Source organism: Castor canadensis, chromosome 9 (assembly GCF_047511655.1).
Source record: "Castor canadensis chromosome 9, mCasCan1.hap1v2, whole genome shotgun sequence".
Lineage (NCBI taxonomy): Eukaryota > Metazoa > Chordata > Mammalia > Rodentia > Castoridae > Castor > Castor canadensis.
In genome coordinates, this window is record NC_133394.1 from 63,049,479 (window position 1) to 63,061,075 (window position 11,597).

The window sequence follows — 11,597 nt, forward strand, 5'->3', positions numbered from 1 at the left end:
AAGACTGTAACAAGTGGGGAATCTGTAAAATGTTCTGGGAGGATAGGACTGGGGAGTTCCCTAAAGGATGATGGGAATTCAAACACACATGTGAGATTTAGACAAGGTTATAGAGATAGCAGTGAGTACAACATTGGGCAAGGGACATGAATGAAAACTGAAAGAAATGGTGAAGAATATTAAACAACAATTTGACTAGGAACTGCTTACAGAGATGACAGGGAGATTTGATGGCACAGAACTTTATGACTGTGAAAGCTAATAGGGAAACATTAAACTTTCTGATTTACCAGAAAGTATGGTAAAGAGTTAGAATTAATGAATAACCTGGAAGATAACATAGAGCTGTCTCAGAAAGCTGAGTCTTGCAAGCCAATGTTGATGCATTTCTCACAATGTAATGCTGAAATGTTAATGATCACAGAAAAGGGAGGACAGAGGGAAGGGATAAGTCTGAGGAACGTTTCGGTTGACATGCCATGTGAGGTGCACACACAGCATCGCTCTGCCAGGGAAAATGCCATCAAGTGATCTGACGTGCTCTATAATCAATGGAATATAAAGAAGAACATTCTGCTATTAAAGCATGCTAGTTACAGGTTTAGGTGAAATTTAAGCCAACAAAAAACTAAACAGACAACTTAGAGTTGTTAACTGTAGTTATTTTCTTTTGGTGAGTAATTGTGTTTTAAAGTTGTATACATGATTATGAACATAATCTTCTGCAAGATAATGGCAGGAAACAAAATATCACATCTTTCCATGTATGTGTTTTGATTTTAGCTGTGAATTTTTTTGACTGGATATAAAATATAGCGACACACTTTGCATTTCTGTTGGCAGTATTTCAGTTTGTTCCAATTGTCAGAAGTGATGAACTGAGAGGTCAGGAGTATTTGCTCTCACTATTTAGAGCAGATATTAGAATCCATCAAATTTACCTTTTCTGTTAGCAGGTATAAATGCCAAAGGATATTTCTTTTATATTAGACGCCTCAAGTTTTATTCTAATACCAAAGGTAATTCCACTGAATGTCTTTGAGGTTAGGGTTTGCCCTAACATCGTATTTAAATGGATACATTAAGATTCTCTTGTTCTCTGCAAACCTAGACAGGATCTTGCCAAATAGCCCAAGCTGACCTCAATCTCAAGATTCTCCTGCCTCAGCCTTCCCATTGCTGGGATTACAGGCTTGAACGACCACAACCAACTTCTCTGCAGACCTTTTTAATACACAACACACTTGGCCATGGCCAATTTAAATCTGTGGTGTGGACTCTTAGAATTTTCTGTTAATACCACAACCTTATCTATAAATAGCTTCTTCCCATTCTCTGCTATGTTTCACTTCTTTTCCTTGGGGGCATAGCACTATAGCAGAAGACAGAGGCAAAGGTACAGACCTCTGAGCCCTTATTGAGTGGGTTTATCAGTAGGACACATGGGTGTGGAAAATTAAGCTTATCCACAAATTCCCCTGTAAAAATTCCTTTAATTTTTCAAACTTGGAAAGAACCAGTGGGTACACATGATCATTGTGAAAAGTGCCTCTCTTTGGCACTTATTACTGTAATTATAATTAAAATTTTTCTTAAAATCATCTTTCCTGTTAGCCTGAAAGCTAAGAAGGTAGAGTGGATGGCCCTTTTGTCTATCATTGCACCCCTAGTGCCAGGCATGGAGTAAGCAATCAATGACTATTGGAATTTATTGAATGCATTGGCACATTTATGCTTATAGGTTAATTTGAAAATTCTACTTTATTCTAATGCTGTAAAGTTACCTTTTCAGGTTACACATGACTATTAATACGGTTGTAGTTACTCAAAAATTTACTGGATTTAGTGTCTATTTTATTGATTACTAAGTAAATAAAATCACAGCAGCCCAAAATGTGATGAATCTAATATTTGTGATAGATACAAATCTTTACTCACAAAAATTACCTACCAGTTAATCATTCTGCAATCAGCCATCAGGTATTTATTGAACAGCTACTTTGGGAGTAGTACCACTGTACTCAGTGCTGACGGTACCAGAGAGGTCACATTAGGAATGATTCCTTCTAAGCCAGGCTTAGAAAGACAAAAGTCACATGTTTTCTCTTATGTGTGTAAGACAGATCCAAATACAAATATTATCATATATACTTAAACACACACACACACATATCTCCATATAACATGTTTCCAAAAATGGGACGATTAGAGGAGAATAAGGCAGGTGGGAAAGAAGAAAAGAATGATAGACAGTGGATAATATTGAACTACAGCTATGTAGGAACAGGCACAATGAAATGCTCTGAAAACTGTTGGACAATGCAAGGTAGGGGGAAAAGGGTAAGGAAGAGAAAAGAGGGGGTTAGACTGATTAAAATATAATATATTTATGGGTACAATACCAAGGCAAAACATCACTAACAATGAACAGACAAGGACAGAAATGTAAAACAGGTCATGTTAAGGGGAGGGTAATTGTAGGAGGGGGAGGGTAAAGGAGGATGAATATGGTTGAGATACTTCCTATACATGTGTGAATATGGAACATTGAAACCTGTCGAAGTCATTTCAAGAAGGGGAGTTGGGGAAGAGGAAGAATAATGGGGGGGAGGGGATGAACCAAACCAGGTTACAATATAAGTATGTATGGAAATGTCACAACGAAACCCCCTGTATAATTATCATATACTAATAAAAACATTTTTAAAGAGAAATGATTCTTCCTCTATAAAGATGACTCTCTCAAGGGGAATGAAACTGTGAAACAACAGCTAACAATTTGTTGCATACAATAAGTTATGATTCATGTGGTAAAACTTTATGATATAGAAGAAAGAGAGAGAAAGAGAGATTTAAAAAAGCTTAGGAATGTCAGTGACAGTTCCTAAGATCCATGGTACCTACAGAGTACGTGAGATGACGGGCAGGGCTTGGATATAAAGACGGGGAGAGTAAAGCATGCAAAATGCCCTGGCTAGGCTAAAGAAATAAAATGGCTTCAATGTGAGTACCTGAGAGTGAGAATAAACTAATTCTAAGACACAATGTGTTGGGATAAAATTGGAAATAATATTTGGTTGAAAGAGTCCTGTGGATTAGTGAATGTCCTTGGAAGTGACTGTGAAATTCAAGGTTATTATCTCAGAAATATCATTGGATATATTTGAACAAAAAGAGACCATAAAAATATTTTCAGATGATTAGTGGAGCAGTGTCATCTGGCATGAGCAAATAGTGGTAAAATGGACAGAGTCCACACTACATAGTACATAGCAAAGAAGTAGGAAGCATCCAGAAAGGCCCAGCTAAGGGGTTGCTGGTGTGATCCCATGGGAGGTGGTATGAATCCAGACATAAGGTCATTATCAGGGAGAATGGAGATGAAGAAACACTTGGGAGGATAGCAGGAATTATGGTGGGGGAGGAAGCAGGCTTGAGGAGTAGAATATAAAGGCACCAGTAATAAGAACATAAAAATTAGGGTAGAAATTAGTTTGAGCTAGTGACATATATTTCAAATGCAGGCAGATGGAACAACTAAGTGATATGTGGTGAAAGAACAAAACCATTTATGCTCTGTGAAATAGCTTTGTGAAAATCTCTGAAATCAATGGGTCACACACCCATCTGAACATGCTACATAAACCCGGATACTCCGAAAAGCTTTCCTCACCAACTCCACTGTTTTCCCACTTTGGGCCAGACTCATCTCCTTGAAACCTTTACCACAAATCTTGCTAAGTATTGTTAGCAAGAATATCTGCTTAATGTTTCTCTTCCTCGTTAGACTAAAATTTCCAAGGTTACAGGGCTCCTGTTGTTTCCAATAATTTTTCAAATACGAAACAAGATAAAAACACTTTTATAAACCAACAAGATCAATAGATAAGCACTTCAGTACAGGATTACTGTGTTGTTGAAGTGCTCTCACAAAAATACATGGAAAATTATAGACTTTTGCACAATCAGGAGAATAGTGCTGATGGTTGTGGTTGAATTCTGCTCCCTCTTCAACTTATGATGAGGAAAATATGCTGGATGACCAAGAAACTGTAAATTAAATATAGAAAACCAGCAAACCACTTAGACTTGTATTTTGAATAAGCACAGGTTCAGGGAGATGGACTAGTTATGAATGTCATCACTTTATCAGAGTTTCCTGTAAGTCACACTGAAGGAAATAACACCATGCAGAAAGGTAAAATAACAGTAGCATCCTACACCATTAATGAACACTTAACATGTACAAACACTGTGTTGGCCATTCTACAAGGTAAACAACTTGCCAAGATATCACAGCTAGTAGAGGCTGAACTGAAATTTGAATTCTGACAGCCTATATCAAATATCCCACACACTTGGGAAGACAGCTACAGCATATCTTTTCCTTCCACGCTAGGATTGGAAATGGGCATTGGGAAGCTATTGCCTTTAGATGCTGCACTTTCCTCAGATGGAAGCAGCGATGCTGTGATAGCTATTTCATAGACTTTTAATGAAGATTATGAGATAAACTATTAAAATCTCTTAGAATGGTGACTGACACATAGAATGAATAAGTCAAGGAAAGTTCACTATGAATCTATAAAGGGCAGGCACAAGTATTTTAGTTTAAGTGGAGTTGTGGAAAGCAGAGAAGTCACTCTTGGTTCAGGGATCTAAAATCAGGGGGTCTCCAAGCAAAAGAAGAGGCTCAGGTCAAAGCTTAACCAGCAGCCCATCCTTGGGTTTCTTCTCCTCCCTCCTCCTTTTCTTAGATGAGTCACACATTCTCTGGTTTTCATTGCCCTCTACTCTCCAATAAATTCCAAATGTTCATTACTCAGACTTCCTTCATCTAAGCTCTGGGACTTCAAATTGAGCTATCAACTTGACAAAAGAGCAACAAGAAGTCACCATTAACTGTGCCCTTTCTTATTATATACCAGCCAGTTTGGCTCCACTGGAATCATGTCACAAGCAAACTCAACCTGTCCAAAGCTGGATTTATGGTTTTTCCCCTAAAGCTATCTTCATCTCCCCATAACGACCTAGTGGTTCATCCTTGACACCTTCTTTTAATTCAGCTCTGCTTATCTAAATAAACCTAAGTCCTCTCATTTCTGTTGCCCCAAACTCACAGGATCCAGTGCACATTCTCTTTATCCAGGTAGTATTACTCACTTGAACTGCTATAACAACTAATCTCACCCCAAATGTTCCTGGCTCCCCCCCACACTTTTCTCAATGCAGCATCAAAGTGGAACTGATTTATTTCTTTCCAGTTGAGAATTCATCAATGGCTGATTATTTCACTTGCTGATTAAAACCCATATTCCTATCCACGTCCATTATGCCCCTTTTGGTATGCATCCCACTCTGACCTCTCATACCTGAGTTTATGGTGTACTTCCATCTAAGTTCTGGGGAAATAGGTCAGCTTTTAGTTCTCCCAGAGGCAACCCTTGTTCTGTCTCAGGGTCTTCTCACATGTTGTTACCTTCATCTGGAATGTTTTTCCTTCCATTTCATCTGACTTTATCCTCCCAAATCCTATGGTTCTAAGTATAAATGTCCCTTCCTTACAGAAGTCTTTCCTGATCCCCTAAATCTGTAAGGCCTTCACATTAAACACTCTCTACTTTAGTCTATAGCTCACTTTACAGTTACTAGTCATTCTATGTTCTGTGTAATCTTTCTCTGTAGACTGGAAGCCTCATTAAGTACTTGTTTTACTCATTTCTTTGTTCTTGATGTCTAAGGATGTTTAATGTAAGAACATCACATTGAATACTTGTTGAATGGGTGAAGAAAAGCCTCTATTAATATTTATAAATAGCAATTGCATTCACAAACTAGGGAAATTATCAAACAAAACCATCTTCCATGAATTTTTTTTCTATCAGTCACATTGGCCTCAAACAGTCAGGGCTGCCCGACTCTGGTGACTTATGCCTATAATCCTAGCTACTCAGGAGACAGAGATCAGGAGGACTGCAGTGTGAAGCCAGTAAGACCCTATCTTGAAAAACCCTATTGCAAAAAAATTGGGCTAATGGAGTGGTTCAAAGTGAAGGCCTTGAAAAAAAACAAACAAAAAAAAAGAAAAGAAAATCCCAAAACAGTCAGGGCTATATATAAACACTGAGAAATAGCAGTGACCATTTTGACCAGAGTCATAAATCAGGTGCATACAGTATGTGCCTTTTATTGAATCTTACTCAAATATCTATTTTTTCTCATTGTGAGAATTTTCAGAGCTTCATGTGGCTAGAGTTTGCAATGCATCTGTTTTTAAAGACTCCACCAAGAAAACATTAGCCATTATCTAATTATGTACCATTAACAAAAGGCAGAGGGTGTAATTACTTTTGGAAATCCCAGGCTATTCCACTTGGATAGTGACAAACTGAATGAATACAAACATACATTTTACAAAATATTGCAATATCTGCAAGAGGAAGTACCTACTTGTCAATGTAACCTATCTTTCCTCTTCCACTAACACCTACCACCATTCCAAAGTAAAAATCAATTTCTAAATGAAACCGAATCATGTTAAAGTTGGCAGTGCAAGAAATGTGAAAAAAAGATTACCATCTGGAAAATGAGTATTAATAACCAAAGAACTTCAGGTTCTAACATAAATGAAAGATATTTAAAAGATTTTGACAACATTCTTCTTTCTCTAATTTAGCTATATTTTATAGTGTTGAAAAATGCAGTTGGAGGCTTCAAATACGTATCTTGAATTTGCTCAAAGTAATTTAGTAGTATTAAAATTTGACAGAGTATGTTTTTCTTTGGGAAAGAATGTATGAAATTGTGTCATATTAATTGAACCCTGCTGTAGTAGACAAGTAATGCATGGAGCATGACCAATAATACACTCTGTCTCTGCTGGGATTTTTGTTTTCTTAATTTAAAAATTTTACCTCTTTTTTATTAGTGCATATTAATTGTACAAAGGGGTTTATTGTGATGTTTCTATACATGCATATAATGTGCTTTGATCAAATTCACTCCCTCTATTACTTGTTCTTATCTCCCCTCCCTGCTCCTTAAATAATTTTTAATGGGTTTCATCAGAAGAACTGGGATTTTTAAAAAAGATAAATGATAGAAAAGCATTGTTTGGTACATTGAAATGGAAAATGACTATTGTAATATTCTCTCCTTCTTTGCATTTGGAAATTAGGAAGGTAAAAAAACATGTTCTTGTACACTTCCCTTAGTGCTATGCCATCTAGCAATGTGAGAAAAGAAAACTATTCCATGGCTGTTTGCTGTTGGTTCTGGTTGTATGGCTTAAGGGGAAAATGACCTCTGATTTTCTCTTAGATTGAGCTAGAATGTGCATGTAACAGCAGGTAATGCCAATGCAGCTTTGAGGATCTAATCTACCCCTTATCATCTTTGTCTTTATCTGAAAATTGGAAGAGAGTGTTAAACAACCTCACAATATTGTGTGGACCATATGATGCAAAGTTGCAAATCAAGTTTGGCTATGTTTTAGGGCAGATTACATGAACCAGAAAAGGAAAGTCAACCAATCTGCAGTGAGAAGATGATGTAAAAAGAGCAGAAGAAAAGAATGGGGAAATATGACAGGCGTCTTGAAGAGGCTATAGATGTGGTAGTTCTATTATTCTCTGTTCTATAGATGCGCCAATGAAGAAGTTAAGTAAAAATTTCCTGTTTCTTTGGTACTCTTTTAGAATAAGTGACATTCAATCCCATTGACGTAGTACAGAGAAAGAAATCACGTACACTAGATTATATATGCTTTATTAGGAAAGGTGCCACATATAATTGTCCTGGGCAGTACTCTATGCCTGACAAAAAAAGTAGAAGTTTAGTAACTACATCCTGAATTATTTCATATGCAGGGGTAGAAGTGGTTGAAATGGTTAGAGTGATTCATGGATTGTTCAAATCATATCAAGAGGTGTATCAAGCATAAAAATTTAAGTCAGAGTGTGATGTAGTGATAAAGACCACTTTTACCACTTGACAGATTAATCTTGGGCAAGTAAGGAATATCTCAGTGCCTCAATTTCCTGATTTTTGAAATAGGAATAGTATCTCCTCAGACAATCTCTGTGAAGACCACATGCACTAAAAATTTATGTCAAGTTTGTGGAACAGTGCCTGGTACAAGGTAAACATTTTGTGAATGTAAATTATTCTGACAGCTTACATCTCTACTAGTAATCTAAACAATAGCATTTATCAACAAGTTAAATTGTATGTTATTCTCTACTGTTTTTTCATATATATTTGTCTTATCCTCCTGAGAAATTTCTACAATTTTGGACAACAAACAGGACAGGATAAAAGTCTCTGAGATTCCCATTCTCCCAGTGAGGAAACCAAGCCCCAGATCTATGAAGGGTTCCAATGACATGACTCTCATGGCAAAGTGAAGTCTAGAATCCAGACTACTTTCAGAATCCAGTCTACTTTCATATTTTCAAGTATTGTAATCAAACAAAAAAAGATTAAAAATTGAAGTGTGTATAAAATGGATGCCCACATTGAGTTAGTTAAAGGCCTTAGGATAGGGTTATAAAATTTGATGTTTAAGCTCTTATTTAGTAGAGGTACTCAAGAGTTACAGTCCTCATTAATTTACAAGATTTTTTGAAATGTGTTATACACATTGATCCTAATAGGACCGGGATACTTTTTCCCTAGTCATGTAACTTACATGACTTATGTGAAATTGATGCAAAATGTTAAGAATAACATGAAGGGATGAATCACTCATTGTGATATCAGGTGCTTAAGGATATAACTTTTATTAAAATCAGGCATTCCAACAAATTCTAAAACCAATTCTTTGTTACAAATCTAAGAGAAACTTCAATCACAAAATAATTTTGAGTGTTGTTCAGACTAATTATCATTATAATGCATGCCATTACTTTTGTGGCCTGGAGTATCCCTTAACCTGGGTAGGAATTTTTCAGTGCGAATGCTTATCTCCAATAACCACAGCATGGGGAAAGTAAACTTCTGCTGCTTTTCCTCATTGTCTAAATTATTGAACAATTAGACATATAAGGTACTCATACAGTTGAGAATAGTGGGTTTATTCTTAATTGTCTTTTACTGTTTTTATTTGTATATAAATCACAAAGTATTTAAATATAGTTTTCTTTGAATATAATTTATACCTCAACAGATAAACATTTACGTTTAGAAATTGACTCTAATCACTAAAATACAGCTGAGACTCAACTAGGTTTCAAAGGAGTCATCTGAATAATTCTCTGAATTAAAAGAAATGTGTATAATCTCTTTCCACTTTTTAATTTTTGAAATCCTAAGTCAGCTATTAAATATTTAGGTTGTAACTCCTAATAACTTCTTTAGCAGAAGATGTGGTCCAGAAAAAAAACCTCAAATGCCTCATTTTCTTCTCTATTTTTTTTCAAAAAACCTTTCAGTTACACCAAAAACTAGTATTAGCTTTAACCTTCAGAAACAATACTTTTCTGAAGGAAATTTATTGAAAGACAAGGTATTCCATACCTCAACCAAACTAAACTACAAGAAATCTCTCCAAAAAGAGATAAAAGTTTCATTTTATCCTAAATATTTTGGTACCTGAAAATCCCTCATTCTAAAGACTATGGAGAAAATTAACTGAAGTAACCAGTTTACTGTAACAGTTACACAAAGAAACAGGCCTTCTGTTTTACTATCAAGACCATAAAGACAAGAATAACATATCACAGAAAGAAAGATCCTGTGTTAACTTGGGAAGAAAGGAAAGAAAAGAACTTCTATTAGTGAAACCTCTTGATATGTTCAGTAGTATTTAAAAAAGAATGTCTTTCAAATTTAGTTTTGAAATCTTCTCAAACACAATATTGATAGGGAGCTATGGCTGAAGAAAAAGAAAAATGATTCCCTTCAGCTGAATATCAGACTTTCCCTTTCATCATTCTGCTCTCTGGTGGTGAACAGCATTGCTCAGTAGTTGACAATAATATATTTTTCTATGGAGAAAAAAAAGAATGTTTTCAGGATCAGTTTAACACATGACTCAATATTTTATTTGCATCTGAATTTCATATTGGGAATGTAGCTGTTTGCATTGTTTAGAGGTGTTTTTCTCAAAACTTTTTCAGATTATAGGTTGCTATATCCTGTTATATTTATAAAGAATTTAGATAAATTTTTAATTTTAAATGACTTTGAGGCTTAAACAGTGCCCAAATATTCAAAAACTAGTTGAAATGATCTGAGTAAATCCCTTAAAGAATGCAATTGGGTTCTTCCCTACCCCTCCCCAAAAGTGACTACATTAAGTGAAAAAATATATCTAATTTCATTTAATTTAAAACTTCTATAGTCAATCAATACTTAGGCTGATTTTTTTCCAGCTACATTTAATTTTTATTAATCATACAATCTTAAATAACATTGATAAAATAAACTGCATCAAATACAAAGCTTCACTGGGAATCATTGCTGTCTAGATTAGCAGGTAGTTATTGCTTAAATCTTAGATGTTACTTACAAAATTCTAACAAGGCAACAGACAATGTAGTCTATTTAACAACCCCTTGACAAAATAATTTTAGTCGTTCAGTGGAGATCTTAGTCAACTACAAGGGTTCATCTCTTGAATACTTTAATCTGATGAAAGTGAAGTTTAAAATTATCCTAGAAGGATAAGATAGTTCATTATTTCATTTCACTTAATCAGTAATGAAATGAGGTATTTCTTCAACACTGGAATTCTTGATTAACTGCAAACAAAGTTATCTCTTATTAAAAGCCCCTTACATTGACCAGTAAACCTTTACTATACAGTATAAATAAACAAATCCACTTACCTGGAATTAAAGTTCAAACATTTGAAAATGCCGGAGAAAGTTTCAATTACAAAAGAAATGGAAACAGTAGCATGTGCAACCATCAGCCCAGGCTATTTGGCTTTATAAGTGGTAACAATGCCAGTTCTGGCCCAGTATCCTCGTGTTATGTAACATCTTATTAATATTAGCCATCAAACTGCTACCAAGCTGGTGAGGCACTAGAGGGCAAGAGTGTCACATGCGAGACCTTCACCGAGGGACAGGCTTTAGTACCACTCCGGGAACACAGATGCTAACTAAGCTGATAAATATCAGGATGCCTGAACGCAACAGCCAACTCGTACTGTTCCTCAAAGACTATTTTAAATGTCAATTTTCTGACTAGCCAAAGAGCTAACAGGTTAATAAATATGCATAAGCAAATAACCACACCATGCAAAAACTTTCAGGATTATGTTTACAAACCCACAAGTCACTCTGGAGGCGGTTTTTTTTTTTTTTTTTTTTTGCTCCCATTGTTTAAATAAACTTATTTCAAATAGGAAAGAAAAGGCTGAATAAACAAGGCGAGTGTTAATTTCAACACCCCTTCAGGTCAAGAGGCAAGAAACTTGTCCTGATCGCGGTGCCACGTCTAAAGTCCGCATTTCACGTCAGATCAGCATTTCAAGCTCGGGTTGGGTTTCCCAGCGAGGATCCGCCAGGTCACCCGCGTGATTACCTCGGGCGGCAGCGGTGCGCGGACATCCTGCTCCTCTCGGGTCCTCGGCCTCCGCGGTTCCTCGA

General features: G+C 36.0%; 1 pseudogene; it reads right to left on the reverse strand.

Moving 5' to 3' along the window:
• The window catches only part of LOC141410920 (bifunctional heparan sulfate N-deacetylase/N-sulfotransferase 3-like), a 55,141-nt pseudogene extending 43,842 nt beyond the window's left edge, over window positions 1-11,299 (reverse strand).
• Window positions 11,300-11,597: the final 298 nt, after the last annotated feature.